General features: G+C 49.2%; 1 protein-coding gene and 1 pseudogene across 2 annotated transcripts in view; one reads left to right on the top strand and one right to left on the bottom strand.

Moving 5' to 3' along the window:
- Positions 1-15,608, bottom strand: part of CEP192 (centrosomal protein 192) — a 179,220-nt gene that overhangs the window by 18,828 nt on the left and 144,784 nt on the right. The window contains exons 47-48 of one of the 2 annotated variants that reach the window (XM_033178418.1): positions 15,071-15,246; positions 7,807-7,890 (exon numbers count right to left, since the gene is read on the bottom strand). The gene's annotated coding sequence lies outside the window, so the exon portion shown is untranslated. Of the gene's footprint in view, positions 1-7,806; positions 7,891-13,140; positions 13,855-15,070; positions 15,247-15,608 lie in introns of those variants that run through there. The other variant, XM_033178416.1, reaches the window with a different exon arrangement.
- LOC117063822 lies at positions 373-1,281 on the top strand (annotated as a pseudogene).

The raw sequence follows: 15,608 nt of genomic DNA, 5'->3' as shown, positions 1-15,608 counted from the left end.
TCAAATTAGCATTTTTCACAGATGACGTGATCTTACACTTAGAAAAATCTAAAGACTCCACCAAAAGACTGTTAGAACTGATAAACAAATCCAGGAAAGTTGCAGGATAGAAAATCAACATACAAAAATCAGTAGGAGTTACATATGCCAAGAGTAAACAATCTGAACAAGAAATCAAGAAAGAAATCTGGGAGCCTGCATTTTCTCCAGTACTCACTGGAGGCCAACTGCTGAGGTATTTGGCTGTTATAAATAAAGTTGTGATGAACACGCGTACAAGTGTTTGTATGGACATAAGTTGTTATTTCTCTTGAGTAAATACCTAAAAGTGGGATTTCTGGAGTTTTACTACCCTTGGATGCTACTGTTGATATGTAAAAGACTGAGGAACAGTTTGCTAATCTGCACATTGTTAAACGTTCCTCAGGAACCAAAAAGCCCACTTAACTTCTTGGCATAGACATATCAAAGACTGTGCAAGCAGGAAAATAAAACTTGGTTGCGGTTTTATATTCTAATGGATTGATCAGAATATATGACAGAGAAAGATTAAATGTACTCTGAGAATTTAGTGGATATCCTGGACTTCTTAATGGAGTGAAATTTGTGAATTCCTGTGACCGTGTATATTCAGGATGGCACTGTAAAATGTTGGGAAGCTCGAATAGCCAGTGACAAACCTGTCCAGCTCTTCAAGGATTACCCTTCCAATACTTTTATCCATTTTAATATTAACTGTAATGATCACATTATTTGTGCTGGTACAGAAAAGTTGATGATGACGTATGGTTGGTGTTTTGGGATGCAAGGATGAATTCTCAGGATTTACGTACAACTAAAGACGCGATTGGTGCGTATTCAGAGACACATAGCGATGATGTCACTCAAGTACGTTTCCATCCCAGCAATCCCAACATGGTAGTCTCAGGTTCACCTGATGGCCTGGTAAATGTATTTGATATTAATGTTGATAATGAAGAGGATGCACTGGTTACAACCTGAAACTCAATTTCATCAGTCAGCTGTACCAGTTGGTCTAGGGAAGGTTACAAACAGATATACCGCATGACACATGGTGGAAGATTTTATTGGTGGGATCTTAATCATCTGGGAATAGGGAGAAAGGAGTTTTTCTTCAATGGGTCTAGAGTTTCAGTTTTACCAGATGAAAATTTCTAGAACTCTGATGCACACCAGGTACTTACAGTGAACACTACTAAACTGTGTGCCTAGAAACGGTTAAAATGGTAAAATTTATATGTTTTTGGCCACAGTTTTTAAAAAAGTTCTATGATGACACAGACCATCACTATATCTCCAGGGTCTAACACATAATAGGTGTGAACTAAATACTTGCTAAATGAAGGAATTCATAACTATAAAGCCTATGGTCTTAATTATTGTGGAATATTCTCTTTCTAAAATAGTAATAACCATTATATATATATATATATATATATATATATATATAAATTGTTATTTATAGCATGAGGGAGGGAACTGGGTATTGGAAACAACAGATGGAAGTTAGACTCATCGGAATGTACCTTCCTTTGTTGTTGATTTTGATTCCTTTGTTTTAGATTTGATTTTAGAACCATGTAAACATTTTATATAATAATTAGAAATCAATATTAAATAAAAAATGTAAAAGCAATCCACAAAAATAAAAAAAATAAATGAAATTAACATTTAGCATGTTTCTTTTTGTGACTGGCTTATTTCACTTAGTATACTATCCTCAAGGTTCAAGGATTGTATGTTAATTCCATTTTTAATTGTTTGAGGAATCTCCATACTGTTTTCCATAGCAGCTGCACTGCTATGCTTTGGATATGGTTGGTTTGTTCCCATCAAATATCATGTTGAAACTTAATCCTCAATGTGTCAGTGTTGAGAGGCGGGGTCTAGTGAAACGTGTTTGGGTCATGGGGGGCAGATCCTTCATGAACGGCTTGGTGTCGTTTTTGCGATGAGTTCTTGCTCTGTGAGTTCCTGTGGGAGCTGGTTGTTAACTAGAGCCTGGCACCATCCCCTCTGTCCCCTTTGCTTCCTCTCTCACCGTGTGATCTCTGCACGTGCTGGCTGTTCTTCACTTTCTGCTTATGGTATTCTACCCCCTGCTAAGTTTGTTTTTAGTTTGTTTTTGTTTTTCTAATTTCTTGAAGTGTAAAGTTAGGTTGTTGATTTGAGATCTTTGTTATTTCTTAATGTACGTGTTCTGTGCTATAAACTTTTTCTTCAGTACTACTTTTCCTACTTCCATAACTTGTTATGTGTGTTTTTATTGTCATTTTTTCTCAAGATATTTTGTAATTTCCTTTGTGTTTCTTCTTTGACCCATTGGTTGTTCAGAGTGTGTTGTTTAATTTCCACATATTTGGGAATTTTCTCCTTGTCCTACGACTATTGGTTTCTAGTTTCATTCCACTGTGGTTTAGAAAGATGCTTTGTATGACTTCGATCAGTCTCGCTTTGTCGCCCAGGCTGGAGTTCAGTGGCGCAATCTCAGCTCACCGCAAGCTCCGCCTCCCGGGTTCACGCCATTCTCCCGCCTCAGCCTCCCAAGTAGCTGGGACTACAGGTGTCCACCACCACGCCCGGCTAATTTTTTTGTATTTTTAGTAGAGACGGGGTTTCACTGCGTTAGCCAGGATGGTCTCGATCTCCTGACCTCATGATCCACCCACCTTGGCCTCCCAAAGTGCTGGGATTACAGGCATGAGCCATCACGCCTGGCCCGATCTTCTTAAATTTGTTAAGAATTTCTTTTGGGGGCCGGGCGCAGTGGCTCATGCCTGTAATCTCAGCACTTTGGGAGGCCGAGACGGGTGGATCACGAGGTCAGGAGATCGAGACCATCCTGGCTAACACGGTGAAACCTCATCTCTACTAAAAAATTCAAAAAACTAGCCGGGCGAGGTGGCGGGCGTCTGTAGTCCCAGCTACTCGGGAGGCTGAGGCAGGAGAATGGCGTGAACCTGGGAGGCGGAGCTTGCAGTGAGCTGAGATCCGGCCACTGCACTCCAGCCCGGGCGACAGAGCGAGACTCTGTCTCAAAAAAAAAAAAAAAAGATTTTCTTTTGGGGCATAACCTGTGATCTATGTACATCTGTGTACATTTGAGAAGAATGTGTATTCTGCTGCTGTTGGGCGGAGTGTTTTGTATGTGTCCGTTAGGCTCAATTGGTCTACAGCGTTGTTAAAGTTCTTTCTTTTCTTTCTTTCTTTTTCACTTAAGATAAAGATGGGCGCTCTCTAATACTAAGTAAGTGTGCCTGGGATGAGCGGGGCCTCTCTTAGGACCAGGGGACATCTGCCCAAGCGCATTGCGAAATTGAAGCATTAATGCCCAGTGAAAGCCAAGTCAGGACAGTCACAGTAGAGCCAGCAATGGTGACCTCTCCTTCCCAAACCTCTAAGGGGCCCGTTGGGTTTACATGGGTCTGCAAGTCTGCACCGACTCGGCGATGGCCCTGGAGGCAGCCTGTGTGTCACGGAAAATCAGGGGCATGGCGGCCACCTGCTGTAAGCATAGAAGGCCCTGGGAGCCTAGACAGCCAGCACATCTGACAGAAGCCTGGAACCCCAGCCGCTTCTTCATGTCCTGGCAGAGACCCGGCAGAGATCCATCAGGGACCTCCCACCATTAAACACTGTGCTGGGTTTTGCCTGTTTGGTGGTTTAGTAGGAATAAAAGAAAAGAAAAAAGAATCAGAAATACATACATACATACATACATACTGTCCGAGGATATCCGTTAGTGAGCAGAACAAAATCCTGCCCCCACAGTTTCATTCTGTGACACAGGACCTCAGGTGGGTGAAAGGTACTTTGGTGTCAAACTGGAGGGGAGAGGGATTGGGAGGAGGAGAAGAGGGAGTTTTATTCAGAGAAGTCAAGGAAGACCTCATGAAAAAGACACGTGAGGAACACACAAGGAAGGAGGTGAGAGTCAGATGCAGGGGTCTTGGGTGAGAACATTCCAGGCCAAGGGAGCAGCAGGTGCCAGGCCCCGAGGCCGGGCAGGCCTAGAGCACCAGGCAACCCACGTGTCACATGGAGGTAGTGGCTCTCACCACCATCCTGGCCTCTGGAGTCCTTCATATGAGTCACAGAAGAAAAACTTGTTATATCTGAGTATTATTTTTGTGATCTTACTCTTCAACTTAAAACATTTTTTTTTTGCAGACATTTTATTTATTTATTTATTTATTTATTGAGATGGAGTCTCGCTCTGTCGCCCAGGCTGGTGTGCAGTGGCACGATCTCGGCTCACTGCAACCTTCACCCCCGGGTTCAACCAATTGTTCTGGCACAGCCTCCCTAGTAGCTGGTATTACAGGTGTGCGCTATCACGCCTGGCTAATTTTTGTAATGTTGGCCAGGCTGGTCTCGAACTCCTGACCTCAAGTCATCGGCCCACCTTGGCCTCCCACCATGCCTGGCTAGGTTTTAAAATTTTCTGTAGAGTTGAGGTCGTGCTATGTTGCCCAGGCTGGTCTTGAACTCCCGGGCTCACGATTCTCCTGCCTCAGACTCCCCAAGTGCTGGGAGTGCTGGCTCACCACCACGCCCAGTCAAGAAATTTTTTAAAAATTATCATTATCACACCCAACAAAATTAACAGTACTCCCTTAATATCTAACCGCTTATCAGTGTTTCAATTTCTCTTGTCTCAAAATGTCTTTTGTCAGGTGGCTTGTTCCAGTCCGGATTCAGACAAGGTCTTTGTGGTTGCTTCTGCTGTGTCTCCAAGTCCCTTTTGACCTGGACTCCCTCTTTGGTGAATTCCTGTCTGGTGCGGCAGCTCCTGCGTGCTGAGCACCTCTCCTTGCCCCTGAGACCACGCCTGAGACAACACTGAAAACTTCACACACATACAGAGTCTAGGGTTTGGGGGGTGACCACGTCTTCTTTCTGCCTTTAAGATTAGACACCTGTGTGCTAGAGCAGCCAGGATGACCACAAGCAAGACGCACAGGCACCCACACCAGGGCAGGCGGCGGCGTCTCAATGCATGGATTCACAGCCGGGCTGCACCCCAGTGCTTGGGCCCGCGGCTCTCCAGGGGCGCCACTTTCTGCCCCTGCTCCGCCAACTCCCACCAAACAACCAAATGAGCAAAACCAAAACAGAACATAGCACTTCCAAAGGACAGATCCGAACCCTGGGCAGCCCAGCCTTGCCTCCTGAGGTGCAAGAGCAGGGATGCAGGAGACCCCGATGATGTGGCGGCCAGCGATGGCCATCCTTTCTAGGACTCACGGGTCTAAGTGAGGCAGGAGAACAGGGTATGGAGGCAGGGAACCTAAGGCCGTTTCACGCAGGACTTTCTAGAACTAAACTGAAAGGAAAACTAACTTTCCACGCCAAAGTAACAAAAGGACCAGAAGTTACTCCCTTTGCAAACCCCCACCTTCTCTGTGGGGCCGAAAGGAAATTGGCCGTCCACAACCAATCAGACTCATTGCCGCCAGTCTTCGTTTGCATATTAGTCCAACTTTGTAACTTTCACTTTAGCCTCTTAAGGTTAGCTTTTTGCAACCAATCAGATGTTTGCGCAGGAGTGTGACCTTCGTAACTTCACCCCAGCCTCTGCTTAGCTGCTTTCTGCAACCAATCAGACCGATTTGGGCCACCACTTTATTTACATGAGGGGAGCACATGAGTGGCCAATGGGAAACCTCCAGCGGGTATTTGGACAGAGAAGATTCTGGGGCAGCCCTTGAGCCTGCTCAGGCCGCCCCCACACTGTGGAATGTACTTTCGTTTTCAATAAATCCCTGCTTTCGTTGCTTCCTTCTTTCCTTGCTTTGCCGCACGTTTTGTCTATTTCTTTGTTCAAAATGCCAACAACCTGGACAACGCGCAGTCACGACCCTCTACCGGTAAAACGACCCCTTCCCTTGTACGAGCTCATTTGATGTTCAGCACCTACAAGGTCAAGGCTAATATGAGCTCTACTTTTCAGATGAGGAAACTGAGGCACAGAGCGGTCAAGTACCATAAGTCTGGTGGACAGACCCTTAAACCCAGGCAGCCCTGCCGTGGCGCCCTTTCTTACCCCAGAGCTGGGGTGGGACACATATGAAGCCCCCGGGGAAGCCCCCGGGAGAAACAGGAAGGACTGGCTTTAGGAGAGGGCAGAGGGGAGGGCAGAGGGGGAGGGTGAAGGTGAGGGTGAGGGTGAGAGTGAAAGGCAGAAAGCCAGGGGCGCAGCGGGGCAGCTCCGGCGCTGGACCCAAGGAATGGGGCAACGCCGCTGCGGCTGGGACCGGCCTCCCCACCTGAGCTTCTGTCCGGCGGGAGCGGGCTCCACGGCTCCCCTCCGCCTCCAGCCCCTGAAAAGCAGGACTAGGCTGACCCCGGAGCACCCGGCCGCCCCCACAACCCGCGCCGAGCGCGGACTCCCCAAGCCAGGCATTTCCTCCCGAGGTCCCCCGCAGAGGGGTCGCCATTCCTGCTTTGGCGCCGCGAAAGCGGGCTGTTCCCGCCTCCGTCCGCCCCGCGTGGCCTGGCGCCGCCTCCCACTGCGACCGCGGTTGTCCGGATCCGGATTCCTCCCGGGCCGGCGCCTCCTGCTGCTGCCCGGGAACCCCGCGGATGCGCCTCCGGACCCCTGAAACGCGGGCCCGCGGGGACCCCCAGCTCTGCAGCCTCAGCCACGAGGCCCCGCCAGGGCGGCGACGGTTCGCTTCTGCCCGGGCCCCCCTGTGGCTCCGGTCGCTGAGGGGAAGGTGCGGGCGCCCCACACCGGGGGACTGGACTCCGCGCCGGGCCTCGTGCTCCGGAAGGAGGCCCTGGGGCCGCCCTGCTCCTCTGGGCATTTTCTGGCACGGAGTGCGGAGCGAGCCCCCCCGCCGCGCACGGCTGACTCGGTTTCCCCGGCACAGGCTGCTTGCCCGGCGCTGACTCGTTTCCCAGCGACTCCCGAGGGGCGGCGTCCCCGCAGCGCGCCCAGGCCCTGGGTGTGGCTCCCCCCGACGGCCGTGCAGACGGCCCCAGCCCGGCGATCTGGGATTCACAGCGCAAAACGGCATTTGAATATTCATTGTGCGCATTGCAGCACTTTCCGAAGAACACACAAAGATCTCTCACCACAATTATCTGGCTCCAGCTTTAAAATATGAGCTGTCACTTCTTTCACGGATCTTGTGAGAAAGGAGAGTCTTTTTTTCTTTAACTCTTTTTCCCTTGAACGCAATTACCACCTCATTCATGGCTCTTTGTGGCCACCTAATCTTGGGATTATGCCAGTGACATGACCACAAAGCAGCATGACTGACGTACCTGACAGCTCTGGCGGTGACACGGCGGCCGCAGTGAGAGGCAGCCTTTGTGGAATGAGTTCCACTGCCGCCCGCCTCGCAGGGAAACCGGGCAGGAAGGTGTGGCCCAGAACTGCCCAGGGACCGTCCCCACCCGCGGGAACGCTTGCTTTTAACTCGAGAGCCCTGCACACTGCACCGAGGAGCAAGGATGCCGGGGCACACCTACCTGATTCCCCCATTGTTGGCCAACATCAAACATCTGCACCCCCATTTGATTTGTCACCTACAGTAAAGCAGCCAGGTCTGAGGACTTGTGTCCCACAGTGGAGGCCCTAGTCGGCCTTCCCCAGGCCCTCCCCAGACCGCGCCAGCCTGGTACCAATGCAAGCCCTGTGCAGGCACAGCACGTGCAGACACGCCAAGCGCAGGCACAGCACAACACGTGCTGGCAGCAGATCCACTCAACTGTACATGCACCGGGCGCCATGAAGACCCCACAGTTTTGATTCCAGCTTAGCACATGGGAACTTACCCTGGGATCAGCCATTCAGAGGGCTTCACTAGCTTCCGCTGTGTTGGGTTGGTTATATTCTCTGACTTTTGGTCTCTCTCCCACCTTTTCAGAACACAGAAATAATACCTATTATTCAAAATCAAAACGTGACAGAAAGATGTAACATGAACAAACATCCTGCCATTCGCCTTCTCAAAGGCACCCTGCTTTCTCCACCTGCACATGTTCCCTGAAGTGTTCTCGGTGCACCTGCATCCAATATGAGTAATTTTCCTTACAGAAAAGTATCACACTTTACATACTGTTTACATCTTTTTTATTTTATTCTCTTGGTCATCTTTGCATGATTCGCATATTTTAGTAACTGATCTTTAATCAGTTTTAGGGGTAGCCTCACGCTTAGGCTCTGGAAGGGAACTGGCCCACCACCCTCTTTAGCACCCAAGAAAACAATGGCTTTCTTCATGGTCTAAAGATTTAAATAACTGGAAACATTTAAAACCTCTTAAGTGGCTTAAGATTACTATTAAACTAACAGAAAGAGGGAAAGACAAACATTTGTCTGCAATACAGCAACCAGCAGCCACACCACTGAAGGTATCCTAGCAAGGGCGGGTGCTGGACAGCAGTCCTGAGCTAAAAAAGACCAGAGAAACCTGTCCAGATCTCTTTCTCACAGAGGACCTCCCGGGTGACCAGCCCAGAAGGTAACTAAACCGCTTCGCTTGCTCAGCCTCCATTTCCTCATGGTGTACACCAAATTAGAACACACTTCATGTGCAAAGCTAACATTCCTGCGTGAAGCTACCTGGTTAATTCTGAGAACTCACATGCCGCGCTGGTGAGAGAAAACTTGAGTTTTGTTTCTAATTGGAAATGAATAACTGAAATTGTTCTCTCATATTTTCTTCTGGGACTCTTAGTTTTATTTCTAACATGTGATTCACCTGGAAGATATTTTGGGCTAACCCATCTCTTTCTCACTGAAATGTTGCCATTTACCATCTACTAAATTTCTGTGTGTATCTGAGTCTTTCTGGATTCCATCCTGTTTCATTGATCTTTTCACAAGCCAGTCTCACCCAGGCTGCTTTAATTACTGTTAGGATTGGATGTGGCCCCACGAGTTTCCACTGAGAGAAGACCTGGGATTCCAGCAGGCAGAGGCCGACATACAAGCTTAGTTGTTGCTATGTTTCTTCCTAATAGCTTCCCTCCTGAATTAAACCCAACCAGCAAACATGGCAGAAATGGACCACCAGCAGAAGGTGACACATGTCAATCCTGAGGACCGGTCCCTTCCAGAGAGAAAGCCTAGCAATAGGAAGCTCCCACCATCTCTCAGAGGGAGCACACATTTCCTCACCTTGACATCGACACCAGGAGGCTGACAATGACATCCTGTGTGGCGTGCCCGGGAGAACCAGACGCCATCACTCTCTCTCTTCAGCACATCCTGGCTGTCCTGTTGGCACTGCCATGCCAACCTAAGAACCACTTTTCTACTTGAATCAATACCTTGTAGGTATCATTATTGGAAAGGCATTAAATGTAGAAATTGGTTTAGAGAGAACTGACAGCTTTAGTTATTGTTATCTTGTACTTTAACACAAAATATGCATTCCTGATAAGCTTTACATTCCCAAGGTAAAATCTGGCTAATGGGTAGAGTTAGGGGCTGACTACTCAAAATCTATGCAACTTTGTAACTAACACCAAGAACTGGGCCAGACCAGTAGCTCACGCCTGTAATCCCAGCACTTTGGGAGGCCAAAGTGGAAGGATTCCTTGGGCCCAGGAGTTTGAGACCAGCCTGGGCAACATAGCAAGACCCCTTCTCTACAAAAAATACAAAAATCAGCCAGGTGTGGTGGTGCACCCTGTAGTCCCAGCTACTTGAGAGGCTGAGGAAGGAGGATTGCTTCAGCCCAGGAGTTCAAGGTCCCAGTGAGCCATGACCGTGCCACTGCATTCCGGCCTGGGTCACGAAGCGAGACCCTGTCTCTCAAAAAAAAAAAAAAAAAAAAAATTGCCATAACAACCCTCATAAAATTCTGGCACAGTTAAAAAGACATGTAAAAGCCTGTAATCCCAGCACTTTGGGAGGCCGAGACCGGCAGATCACGAGGTCAGGACATTGAGACCATCCTGGCTAACATGGTGAAACCCCGTCTCTACTAAAAAATACAAAAAACTAGCCGGACGAGGTGGCGGCGCCTGTAGTCCCAGCTACTCGGGAGGCTGAGGCAGGAGAATGGCGTAAACCCGGGAGGCGGAGCTTGCAGTGACCTGAGATCCGGCCACTGCACTCCAGCCCGGGTGACAGAGTGAGACTCTGTCTCAAAAAAAAAAAAAAAAAAAAGACATGTAAAATCCTAATATAGATAGATGCTAAATGTAGAATTTTTTTTTTTTTTTGAGACAGAGTCTCGCTCTGTGGCCCAGGCTGCAGTGCAGTGGCGTGATCTGGGCTCACTGCAAGCTCCGCCTCCCGGGCCCCCGCCATTCTCCCGCCTCAGCCTCCCGAGTAGCTGGGACTACAGGCGCCGCCACCACGCCTGGCTAATTTTGTTTTTATATTTTTAGTAGAGACGGGGTTTCACCGTGTTAGCCAGGATGGTCTCGATCTCCTGACTTCGTGATCTGCCCGCCTCAGCCTCCCAAAGTGCTGGGATTCCAGGCGTGAGCTCTGCCAGCTAAATGTAGGATTTAAACAAAGGACGGGCGATGCTCAGACCCAGCGACAGCAGGGACGGGCGTCTGGGCCACTACCCGTGTCTGGAGAGTTCCTAACAAGCTACTCTCCAGTGGGAGGAGAAACAGCGTGGGAGGCTGGGCACCAGCAGAGCTCCCCCTCCGCAGGGGGAAATGCTGCCTGGACTGCTGTGGCCCCAGCCCCATCCCCACTCGTGGGCGCCGTTCATGTTATGGAAGAAGGCCCCGGTGCAGTCCGGCAAGTCACTCCAACTCAATTCTCCGACATGCTCCGGGGGACCTCACCGTTTCCTTTGTATACAGGTCACACATTTCTAAGCTTATTTCTGCTGTTCCGTCTTCCGCTGTTTTCTGGCTGACCATTATTTCCTTGTGTAGAGGAAGACCATTGATTTGTGTACATCAATGTGGCACCGTCGCATTCCTACGTACACATCTCTTACTGCTTATCATTTCCAGGAGGAATTCTCTTGGAATTCCCTATCAACAGTGAAGGAAGCTGTGAATGGCTTGTCGGCCTCCCTCTTTCAGACCTTATGCAGCTCATCTCCTCCCGTCCTCCAGGGCCAGTGGCCATCAGAGGCCCCTCCTGTCATGTGGTATGCGGCTGTGGTGAACAGTATCCTGGCCTGCTCCCGACTTCAGTTTTACGCCTCTCTTCACTCACATGGTGCGCATTTGGCTCGAGATATAAATGCACTGTTATGTTTTTTTTTTTTTTTTTTTTTTTTTTTTTTTTTTTTGAGACGGAGTCTTGCTCTGCCACCCAGGCTGGAGTGCAGTGGCCGGATCTCAGCTCACTGCAAGCTCCGCCTCCCGGGTTTATGCCATTCTCCTGCCTCAGCCTCCCGAGTAGCTGGGACTACAGGCGCCCGCCTCGTCGCCCGGCTAATTTTTTGTATTTTTAAGTAGAGACGGGGTTTCACTGTATTAGCCAGGATGGTCTCGATCTCCTGACCTCGTGATCCGCCCGTCTCGGCCTCCCAAAGTGCTGGGATTACAGGCTTGAGCCACCGCGCCCGGCCTGCACTGTTATGTTAAACCAGTGTCCACATCCTCTTGACATTTCCATTGCCTAAAGACACAGGCCTCCCTGGACAACGCGTCCGTTCTCTCAAAAGGTCTGAGCCCCGCCACACGCTGGTTCTGCTCCGGGCACCAAGGCTTCGGAGGTGACCACAGCCCTGGTCCCTACCTCACGGTACTTCAGGTTTAATGAGCAGAACCAGACATTCAACAGAGAATGGCCCAGCAGTTCCTCACCAGTGGGTGGGCCATCTTCCCGAGGACCTGGCAGGCAGGAAGGAGACATCCTCCTGCTGAGGAAGGTGTCCTGGTGGAAGACAGGACGTGTTGTGGCCCAAGTCGGGAAGAGGCTACCCCACTCCAGGGGTATGAGGGCGGACGTGACATGAGGAGCAAGTGAGGGGAAACGAGGCTGCAGAGACATGGGACGAGGGCGAGCAGGCTCCACCAGCAGAGCACATGGAGCTCTCCAGACGCTTCCATAAAGACAGGGCCAGGGTAGCTGCTGAACACCAACTTCCAAGACTGAAAATGTACACGTCGCACGGACACAGAGGTGGCCTCTGCAAAACTGTGATATGGCAAGGCCTGGCCTCTGCACCCTCCCCAGATCTCCCAGCAGCCTTTCTGTCCACGCTAGACACATCCTGAGGACGCCCCTGGGAGTCTGCTCAGATGATGAGGGTTCCTTCTCTGCCCTGCCTCAGCGTCTCGTGCATAGCAAGGCATAAATGACTGCCTCTCCTCACAGATTTGACAGAAGGGCGATTTCGTGGGGCAACTAAAATGTAAGCAGAATCTGGCTGCACCCAGTGGGGTTGGGGCTGGGTGAGTCCTTCCCCCTCTGAAGTCATGCTGGGAAGAGGGCTGCCTGGCCTGGCTATCTCTGCCAACATGTCGCAGAACCTACCCGCCAGTGACATACTCCTGTGCATCTTCTGGGTGGGCACAGGACACAGCAGGATGAGAACTGTCATGAACACACCAGGGAGGATTCCGGCTCCAACTGTGGCTTTGCTTGCTCAACTCTACCTTCACTCAGAGCCACTCTCCAAAGCCCAAGGCCTTGGCTGTCAGCCTCCAGAGTCGGGCTCTCTTTTGAGGGGTGCTAGCATCCTCACTGCACCCCTCTCCCATATCGACAAGCAAATTTCTTAAAGACCAGATGGGTCACGTTTTCTTTCATTTCCATAATCTCCCTTACTGTTCCCTAAGTTCTGAATCCTTCTACTCCTTTACACTGGCCTGAATTTAACTTACAGGATCTTTTATCAGTGTGCCTACATTTACGCTGAGGCATAAAATTAAAACTGTGGCCCGGCACGATGGCTCACGCCTGTAATCCCAGCACGTTGGGCAGCTGAGGTGGGCGGATCACAAGGTCAGGATCCAGCCTGGCCAACATGGTGAAACCCCGTCTCTACCAAAACTACAAAAATTAGCTGGGCATGGTGGTGAACGCCTGTAATCCTGGCTACTCGGGAAGCTGAGGCAGAAGAATCACTTGAAACCAGAAGGCAGAGACTGCAGTGAGCCGAGATCCCACCACTGCACTCCAGCCTGGGTGACAAAAGCAAAACTCCGTCTCAAAAAAAAAAAAAAAAGTGAAAGTGAAACAAAAGATGCGAGTGTTTTATTAAAGGTTAACAGAGTTTTTAATCACAAAACGTCAACAGTTGTTGGCTTGTCTCAATCTTTTATAAGCAACTATTTGCCATCAAGGTGGCCGATTTCAAAGAGCTGGTTATATCTGCAGTGATGTTTCTCTTTAATTAAACACCCGCTGTGTGAGTTATCTGATGCTGTGGAATGAATTTACACAGGTGCCAAGGCTTCAAACAACAAGCATCGATTTTCCAGCGTCTGGCATGGGGAATCCAGGCACAGCTTAGCTGGGTCCTCTGCTGTGGGCTCTCAGGCTGCAGTTGTGGTGTCACCGAGATGGGGTCTCATCTGAGGCCCAACTGCGGAAGGACCTACTTCCAAGTGCCTTCACTTGGTGCCAGCATGATCCACGTCCTTCCGGGCTGCTGGGCTGGGAGCCTCAGTTCGCAGTTAGCTGCCCATCAATTCAACCTCACTTGATTCCTTGCCATGTGGCCCTCCCTGGGATGGCAGCTTGCTTTACTGAGGCCAGTAAGGGAGGGTCTGGTAGCCAGACAAGAGTCGGAATCTTCTGTGATGGGATCAGGCAGGTGAAATTTTCCTCAATGTGGAGGCCTTCTATTGGGGCTGGAGGGAAGGACTGCACAAGGCCATGTGGGGACCATGGTGGGCCCCCTTAGAAGCTGCCTGGGCATCCACCTGTTTCTTACTCTAATAATCCTGTTTGCAAAGGAACTATTTTAGAATGGCACTGCTCTGAACATTTTCATAGTTATCTGTTCATTCTCCTATCCATGCTCAGGTAATACAGGAAATAGTGGAAAAACACAAAACAAGTCAACAAACTAATCCTTAAAAATAAATTCGTGGCCGGGAGCGGTGGCTCAAGCCTGTAATCCCAGCACTTTGGGAGGCCGAGACGGGCGGATCACGAGGTCAGGAGATCGAGACCATCCTGGCTAACATGGTGAAACCCCGTCTCTACTAAAAAAAAATACAAAAACTAGCCGGGCGAGGTGGCGGGCGCCTGTAGTCCCAGCTACTCGGGAGGCTGAGGCAGGAGAATGGCGTGAACCCGGGAGGCGGAGCTTGCAGTGAGCCAAGATCGCGCCACTGCACTCCAGTCTGGGCGACAGAGCGAGACTCCGCCTCAAAAAAAAAAAAAAAAAAAAAAATTCGCATCAAACAATTTCCCCTAAAGTGGTCCTGTGGGATTTTTGGACCTGGAAGGAGGTGTGGAGCAAGGAGTCCTAAGTGTGTACGGCAGTGACACCTGACAGGTGAACTGACAAGAAGCTGGGCCTGTGTTTGTGGGGTTCGCTAAGTGGCATTTTGAAATTCAGTAAAAGCCAACTAGCAAACCTAAAAACTTGCATAAAAGTTAAAGAGTGAGTAAAATTTATCAGATGCCAAGTGAATCTGCTCTGAGAGTTCAGGAACCATCAATATGAAACCCACACATCCTAACCAAGTTGGGTATCAAAAGCGTGCAGTGGCCAGGAAATGTGCCTTTAAGAGAACTGACAAGTGGATTTTCATTAATGAAAAAGACATATTAAAAAATGATCTAATTCCGGAAGAGGCTAGGAAAACAGTTTTTCACTTTAGAGCAAGGCTTTCATCAGTCTTCGATGAAATAATCTATCATGTTAAGTATCAAAATTTAAAAACTTAATACTGAATTGAAAAGGGGGAATGTTCGTTAAGAGAACAAGTTCACAGTTGTGAGAAACAGCCCAGTGTAATTCTGCCCAGAAATCTGTGTCCCATAAAATCTATGTATTGCATATAATCATCCCAACCTCAGTTTTACTGAAAACTAAAAACAGCTGCCTTCTTACACAGTCTTGTCTCTGCACTCATTAAATCAGTAATGATGCACATTGATCATCACTGAGCTGTACAGAACTTAAGTTTTGCCTGCGGAATGTCTTACCTGCTTGACAAGAGAAGTATCCTCACTCCTGTGGACTCCAGTAATCTTAGCTGCAGGACACATTAATTTGCCATCTTAGGTCTGCTTTACAACCTAACAGCTTTTAGAAGCAGCCGTACACTAATGCTCCATGTTTTCTACGCTGAGAACAGTTTCTACCATCTGTGACTGGGTACCTAAGTCAGAAAAAAACAAGGTTTGAATCCCAGCTCAAACGTTTTAACTGTGTGACTTTTGGTGAGTTACTTAACCCTCTGAGCCTTACTTTCTTTACGTAATACAAGTATCAACTCCGTGGGCCAGACCAGCCCCGGCCCCAGCCTCCTATAAATTCATCTCTGTCCACAGATGCCACTGTGGACAGACCACCGTAGGAGGAAGGGCTGTGTCCCTCCTCTCCACTCGCAGGTCCCTCCGCCATAAAAAGCCCACTCTCCAAGAAGCTGTTGAGAATTAAGTACTACAGCAGACACTGAGCACTTAGGACACTGCTTGGCACATTGAAGCACCAGTATACATTTAGCTGTGACTACTAGGA

The sequence above is a fragment of the Trachypithecus francoisi genome, unplaced genomic scaffold (genome assembly GCF_009764315.1).
Source record: "Trachypithecus francoisi isolate TF-2019V2 unplaced genomic scaffold, Tfra_2.0 Lachesis_group19, whole genome shotgun sequence".
Taxonomy (NCBI): domain Eukaryota; kingdom Metazoa; phylum Chordata; class Mammalia; order Primates; family Cercopithecidae; genus Trachypithecus; species Trachypithecus francoisi.
The sequence above is the reverse complement of the archived record's forward strand: the minus strand, read 5'-3'. Positions and strand labels throughout refer to the sequence as shown.